The sequence below is a fragment of the Hyperolius riggenbachi genome, chromosome 4, assembly GCF_040937935.1.
Source record: "Hyperolius riggenbachi isolate aHypRig1 chromosome 4, aHypRig1.pri, whole genome shotgun sequence".
Taxonomy (NCBI): Eukaryota; Metazoa; Chordata; class Amphibia; order Anura; family Hyperoliidae; genus Hyperolius; species Hyperolius riggenbachi.
The window spans coordinates 251,701,309-251,709,236 of NC_090649.1; the positions used below are offsets into that span (position 1 = coordinate 251,701,309).

The 7,928-nt window shown below is 45.0% G+C and overlaps 1 long non-coding RNA gene across 1 annotated transcript in view; it reads left to right on the forward strand.

The window, feature by feature from the left end:
- The window catches only part of LOC137570687 (uncharacterized), a 34,681-nt gene extending 28,210 nt beyond the window's left edge, over positions 1-6,471 (forward strand). Inside the window, exon 3 of the long non-coding RNA XR_011031137.1 lies at positions 6,255-6,471. This is a non-coding gene — a long non-coding RNA (uncharacterized lncRNA). The remainder of the gene's footprint in view (positions 1-6,254) is intronic.
- Positions 6,472-7,928: the final 1,457 nt, after the last annotated feature.

The following is a 7,928-nucleotide window of genomic DNA, read 5'->3' on the forward strand; positions in this document are numbered from 1 at the left end:
ACCCTGCTGAAAAATGGCCGCTACACGCTGCTGCGCCTCTGCAGCGGGACTCCCCCTAACAGCTGGGCACCCGGTACGTCCACGGCCAGTGGCTAGCGGTGGAATGGACACTGGCACAGCAGAACTGCTGGCGGTGAAGGTGCCAGCAATGTTCCCTCTCTTCTTGGCCTTGCTGCCCTGCCCCCCGGCTGCCAGTGCCAGCAGACATAGTGCAAGTTTGTGTGATGATGTCGCCAGATGTATGTGGGGTACTTGCACTTTATTGAAATTGGTGTTGGACTTTAATGAATCTGCACGGACTGCAGGGTAGAACACAGTGTGTACACTAACTGTCTATCTCACACACACTGACACTCAGAGTCAGCAGCACAGCAGAAATGCAGTAATCTGTAGTAGTAAGCTAACACAGACAGTACTACTCTAACAACTAGCACTGCAGTACTAAACTATGAAGAGATCAGCAGCACCATGAAGATGGGTACTTTCCCTTGTCTAGGATGTCACATGTGCAGCCTGATTTTTTAAGGGAGATAAGTTCAGGCATCCGTCTAAAGCTGGCCACTAACGGTCCAATTTCTAGCGAAAAATCGTTCGAGCGATCAGAAATTCTGATCGGACGAAAAATCGTTCACTACACCATCAACTAACCAATCTTTGCTTCCTATCTATCACGACCACAAAGAAAATCCAAATTTTCGTTCGACTAAAATTCATTCGGGCGACATTTTTTTCACTCGTTCATAATCGATTGTGTCCACCAATGGAGATTATTTACAACCAATCCTATCAGAATTTCTGATCGCTCGAACGATTTTTCGCTAGAAATTGGACCGTTAGTGGCCAGCTTAAGGCTGCTTTCACAGTGAGACGTTACAGGCGTACGTTAGTGCAGCCTGTAACGCAGCCCACCGCACAGCAATCAAAAATCAATGGGCTGTTCACAGTGCCCACGTTGCGTTACAATGTAAGAAGGCAAAAACAAAGTGCTGCATGCTGTGCGTTTATAAGCGGCTAAGCCGCATTAGACTGTTCGCACATGCTCCGTGATGTTGGAGGAGGAGGTCTCCCCTCCTCCTCTTTGGCCAGGAATATGGCTAATTAATATTCACTGCACGTTTTGACGTGCAGTGTTTACTTCCTGGAGCGCCACTCTGTGCGGCGATTGGCTGGCGGGACCATGTGATGCCGCATGCGTCCAAGAGTACGCATCACAGGACGCATGAAGAGCCGCATAACGCGGCTCAATCTGACGTCCAGCTTCAACCCCACTATGCGCTGCGTTAGGTGCACGTTATGCGACCTTAACGTAGCACCTAACGCAACGTCTTAGTGGGAAAGCAGCTTAAAGGTACAGAGTTCAGCATACGTAGTCTTTATACATGTGATTCTTCATATGTAGTTTATCTATTAAAATGTCCATGTGGGCTGTTATATGTGGGAGAGACCACCCAGCGTCTGCGTGAACGTATCTCCTCGCATAAATCTGCTATCGGGGCCGGGAATATGACTCAATCTGTCTCAGCCCACTTTACTCAATTCCGCCACTCTATATCACAGCTCCGGGTACAGGCTATAGATGCGGTTCCTGCTCATTTTAGGAGTGATAGGGAAAGAGAATTACTTAGGCGGAAGGCGGGTTGGATCAGGAGACTGGGTACCCTGGGAGGGGGTGGACTCAACCGTGATTATGACTTATCCTTTTGCATTTAAATTGGATAGAATTTGTGTATATATTGTGCCTCTGCTTATATGTGTGCGGTTAGTCATACTGTGTTGACAGTGTGTTGACTGCTGGGTCCAGGTGTGTGTGTGTTTCCCCTACTGGGCTACACTATTGGTGCACTGGGAGTTGCTGTTTTCTTCTCATGTATGATTCTCTTTATTGCTATAGTACTTTGTACATCTGGTACCATGTTGAATTATTTTGAGAGGTCTTTTACCTATTATGGACCCTCAGCTCTACTATACCACAGCATTTCGGCCTTTTTTTCTATTTTTTGTTTAATATTTTTGTCTTTATTAGTATTTTATTATGATGTTATTGCGTCTGTACGTGTCGGTTTGCGTGTTTGTGTTTTTGTTCTCATACTTGAGGGCAGATGTATGGTTCCATATTGGTTTTCCGCGTGCATTTTTCCGCATTGATTTACGCGTACATTTCTACGCATCATCAGGACGGTTTTATGCATGGAAGCGTCTGACGTCAGGTTCTGTTTTTTGTTTTCTTTTTCCGGTTTCCGGCGGCTCACATCTTCCATTGCCTTCTGGGAGATTGGGAGGAGCGATACGACTAAGCTGTGGTTCCCCATCAGGTCCTCCTAGGCTGGTAGTGCTGATTGGTCCATATGGGTCTGACACTTTTTAAATTGTGCTGTTGCAACGGCTACTCATTTAAATATCTGTCTGCCATCAGGTCCTCTCATTATGCTTTGTTCTATGATTGGACACTGGTGTTCACATGTATCCTGGTGTTATGTGATTGCTCCATGTGACCTTATTGAGAATGTATATAAATGCTTTTGTGGTTGTTATTTCTCTTGTGTGAGCCTATACAGCTTGAGGAAGGAGTTCATCTCCAAAACAGCGCCTGTCACTGTCCGTGGGCTTTATCTTTTATGCAATAAAGAGCTTAAATACATATTCGTGGTGCTGCTGATCTCTACTCTTCATGCTTTGGGAGCTGCTGAACTACAGTGCCATATCAGCCTAGCACACGTCTGCCCTCACTAGGGTGCCTGTCTAGTGTGGTGTACTAAATAACTATAAATAATACAGTAATCCTATTCCCTAAACTATACTGTAGTTAAGGCTAATAGCACAGGCCTGGCCTGTGCGCACAAACAGCAGACACAGACATAGACTAGCAGAGCTGCTGCAGCAGAGACCGTCACACACACTAACTAAATACAAACAAAGTACAAGCTAGCTAACTAAACAACAGAGTATTATAGTACAGGTGTTAATGCGCAAAAACGCTAGGTTTAACACAGTAGAAAGCACTTGCTTTAGCCAAACAGCACTGGAGATGTCTCTCAGTGAGCAGTCACAAAGCAAGGACGAGTTCCCTCAACATGGCCGCCTCTTTATATACAGGGGGGGGGGGGGGGGGCTGGCCAGAGTTCTTCCTCTGTGATTGGTTGCTAGGGCTTCTGCTGGGGGCCCTCTAATTGGCTCAATGACATCATGGACGTCAGGTATCCGGATCCAAGGTCGGATAGCTGAAAAATTTTGGATTATCTGGGTAGTTCGGTTATCTGGAATCCGGATGAGCACGACTGGTCATACAGTCTGCCCAGTAGAGGAGACGCACAGCAGAAATGGAAATCAATCCTATGCCTGTACTGGTGTTGGGATGTACTACCGCTGTGTAGGGAGAGCATAATCAGCCTCTCACCCAGCTGATTCATGTATGCTCCCCCAGCCAATGTGGACCATTCCTAATGAGCGATGCACTTAGAGACTCCTAAATGAATCAGCTGGGTGAGAGCCTGATTATGCTCCCCCCTACTCAGCAGTAGTGCGTCCCGACGCCAGTACAGGCACAGGAATGATTTCATGAAGTTTATTTCCTGTGCAACAAATTAAAAATCCTGGTGACTTGCACTCTGTATGTGTCAGCAGTAAACATCACTGACTGACACAGATTTGTTTGTGACACTGGTCCTCAAGGCAGGGGACACGCTTGTTGTTTGGTTTTCTGCATACATTTTCTGCACGCCATGTGTGTTTGCAGGCCCGGATTTCTGCAAAGGCCACAAAGGCCATGGCCTAGGGCGATAAAATCAGATAAGATCAGAAGGGTGGCATGACTTGGAGAGAGAAGAGGTCATATGTCAAAGTAAATCATCTCCCCTGTTCCCGCAGCGCAGCCAGCCAGCGCCCTGCTCTGCATTAATAGATGAATTCCAGAGTTCCCCAATCCCTGCACCTCTCACTTCCTGATGTGTTATAACAATCAGGATCAATCATAACTGTCACCTGATGATTCAATTATCTATATAATCGACATACAGTACAAGTGTATGTGAGAAATACCAGGGATTTACATCACAAAGCAGATAAAACTAAGTTCCGCTGAGTTCTAATGCAGGCATTCACAAACATTTCTGCTAGTTTCTTTGCCTTCTTTTTTACAGCTGTGACACTGACCCCAGCAGTTGTAAATTACACTTTCTTATCTAGCGTAATTTATTGCTTTTTTTTCTTCCTAGCCAGTGATCTCGTCTCTGCTTAAGTTAACTCTCTTTCCTGACTCATTTTCTGTCCGTCAGCTCCGACCATCTATGAGAACTGCTGCAGCCTGGAATAAAAATGCTGTATGCTTCCCTTTCATTGCTAAACTGTCACTGTCACCTGAGCTGTTACTACCTCTATGCTAGTGTGTTTGGTTTGGCATCCTGCTTTCCTGTAGCAGTGAAGCATTGCACCATCTTAGCCATCAGCAAAAGAGAGTTTTGAATCAGGATGATACCATTTATTGGCTTAAAAGAAAGAGTAATCGTTCTGCTAATAAACCTTCTTCAGACTTTGTTCCTGTATACTGTCAGTATGTTAGAGCACATCACCATATGTACATTCAGTATTCAAAAGAGATGCATAGATTTTTCAGCAAATATAAATAAATGTCATTCAGATGCTTTAAAGTGGAGCTGAACTCTTGCACAGAACAGAAGGAAAACATAAAGAGAAATGCACCATGTATGTGTTTAGAGAGCCTTTCGAATTCTTCCACATCTGTGTCTAATCACAAATTTGATATCTTCCCTGTGTCACTTGACTGCCACAGCATATAAGCTTATTTTAAAGCACAAGATGTTTAATATGTCTGCTTCCATGAAAGTAGGAATTAGACACACGGTCTATTTATTGCAGGATTTGTATCAGCTGTAACAAAGACATGTTTTTTCTTTAAAGGTTATTATGTTGCTGAGTATCTTTTAGAGCAGAGAGGAAGTTCTGAGTTCAGGTCCACTAATTACAACCAAACATCCAAAGTAGGTCTTGACAGGATGTTTGCTACTTACCTGTTCTCTGCTTTGGATGGGCTTCTCTCCATTGCACTGCCCTGCCACCTGTCTGTGGCTCTGACTGCAGCCAGTCGCACAGAGGACAAAGAAGCAGCGCATGCTCTGGCCATACGCACTCCCTGTAATTTCCTGCTCCTGCCCAGATGTGCACAGCAACCGAGGCTGGTACAGTGTTATGCATTCTTGACGAGTACTGGTCATACATCAGCGTCATTTCTCAAGTATGCATTCCCAGAACACTATCGGCTGCTGTGCACATTCGAGTAGGAGCGCAAATTTCCATCGTGAGAGGACAGAGCATCCACTGATTCTTTGTTCAATGAGGGGCACAGCAGCACAACTGAAATTAGCCCATATAAACCAGTGATCGCTAGTCAGATAGTTGGACAGAATGTTTTTTTTGGTGGTGGTGATGGCGGGGGGAGGGGGGGGGGGCTGGCGCAATTACAAGGCAGCAGCGAGCAGTTATCAGGAAGCAGTTACCGTGCAGCTGTGAGAGTTTGAGAGGCATTTCACTGCCTATCAATTGCTCGTGGAAAAGCTAGCCATACAGCTAGGGATTCTGATTCAATTGACAAAGCGATCAACTTTATTAAGGAATCGACCTCAGTATGGTTGATAGAAAGTTGATCGACTAGTGACCCACACACTGCAAACTACATCCTATGCGATTCACATTCTATTTGACCGATGTCTCCATGCTCTGAATGCAAATTTCGATTGTCATTTGAATGACATGTGAACAGTAGCCGATTCCTGTGCGATTGACCGATATCTTGCATCCAGCTGGTCAATTCAACATGAAATTAGCCACTTTTCATGGAATGGAAATTTTGGAACACACGATTCTTTCTCGATTCTATAAAATGATAGAATCGCATGGTCGATAGTACAGCTAAATCGCTAGATGTATGGACACCTTAAAGTAACCCGAGCATCATTTGTAACTCCCTGGGCAGCTCTATAGCAAATTTAAAAATGCATTCTAAAATTGTGGTTTATTAAAACTTTCATTTTACCTCATCTTTTTACATTTAGGGGTTAAATGAAGCGGTGTCCTACCTCTTCGGTCAGTGCAAGGACTTGCAGACAGAGGAGCAACATCTGCATCATTTTTAACACCCAGGGAAGCTCTATAGCAAATTAAAAATGCATTTTAAAAATGTGGTTTATAAAAAAAAAAAAAAAAAAACACCTTCCAGTTTACCAAATCTTTTTACATTTAAGGGTTAAAATGGCACCTCTTCGGTCCATGAAAGGACTGGGGGACCCAGAGCAACAGATGATGGAAGGCAGACAAGAGCCCCTGATGAGTTGCTAGGCAACGAAACGCGTAGGGCGGAGGAGCCACAGAGTGACGACATACGCTGAGCGCAGGCTGTTGAGCGGCTCAGCGTCTCTGGCGAACTTTTACAGTTTTTAACTTTTGGAAGCAGTGAAACAGACGGGGAGAGGGTAAGGTGGCCACAAGGGACATAGCTCCTCCTCAACCGACCTGTATATCAACTGCTGATAGGTTTTTTTATGTACACATTTTTTACGGAATAAAACAGTTTTACACTATTGGAAGCGGGTCTTCCTGTTTTTTCCATATTTCTTGCAAGTGCCCAGCCGATCATTTTGGATGCTGGAAAGGCGACCTCCGCACTCCAACCTTGTCCACCTGCAGAGGAGGAATAAAGCCTGATCGTAAGGTGACAGGGGGCCATACACCCCGAATGCGCAGTGTGGTCTGTTGAGACCCCAACATCTGGTGAGTGATTGCATGAAGGGGGGCTTGCATTGGATGATACTGGTTTATATCAAGAAGCGCAACATACATGAACAGTCTTTTGAAACTACTGGCGATAACTGACGTCACACACATGCGCAGAGAGTGCCCGGCAACGGGAGCGCGATCTAGGACGCGCTCCGCCGGGCCAGCGCAGACGTACTACTCCGGGTCATTGCGACCCGGAAGTAGTAAGAGCCACAGCCACATGACAGGTTGGGCAGCCGAACAGTTCGGCTGCAGTTGCGCTAACAGTTCGCCCAACTCTAATTGCAGCACTTGAAATCCTAGAACTGGTGCGCAAGTTCACATATTGCTTTTGTGGACTAATCAGTATTAATTGCTGAAGTACAGGCGAGTGCAGTTTCCACCTATACTATAGATAAGAAATCACCTCATTAGACTTAATTGACCACAAACAAACTCCCCTTGTACTTCAAACAGAGAACAATAATCACACTTGAAGAATTTCACACCTAAAAGGCGAACCACAGTGAGAGCCATTATCCACAAATGGCAAAAACATGGAACAGTGATGAACCTTCCCAGGAGTTGCCGGCCGACCAAAATTACCACAAGAGCACAGAGAAAACTCATCGGAGAGGCCACAAAAAACCCCAGGACAACATCTAAAGAATTGCAGGCCTCACTTGCCTCAATTAAAGGGGATCTTTCGCGAAAAAAGTAGGCAGTTAGAAAATGTGACAGATGACAGGTTTTGGGCCAGTCCATCTTTTTAAAGGGGATTCTCAGGGCTTTCTTTGTTTTCAACAGCATTTCCTAAACAGCAGTTTAACTGCCAAAATAGCAAGATACCAGCCGGCCTCCCTAATCACTTGCACACTATTATGTCAGTTAAATTTTGCAACTGTTGTTCAGGAAATGCTGTTGAAAACAAAGAAAGCCCTGAGAATCCCCCTTAAATTAATGGACTGGCCCAAAACCTGTCATCTGTCACATTTTTTAACTGCCTACTTTTTTCGCGAAAGAACTCCTTTAAGGTCAGTGTTCACGACTCCACCATAAGAAAGAGACTGGGCAAAAACGGCCTGCATGGCAGATATCCAAGGCGCAAACCACTTTTAAGCAAAAAGAACACTAAGGCTCGTCTTAATTTTGCTTAAAAAACA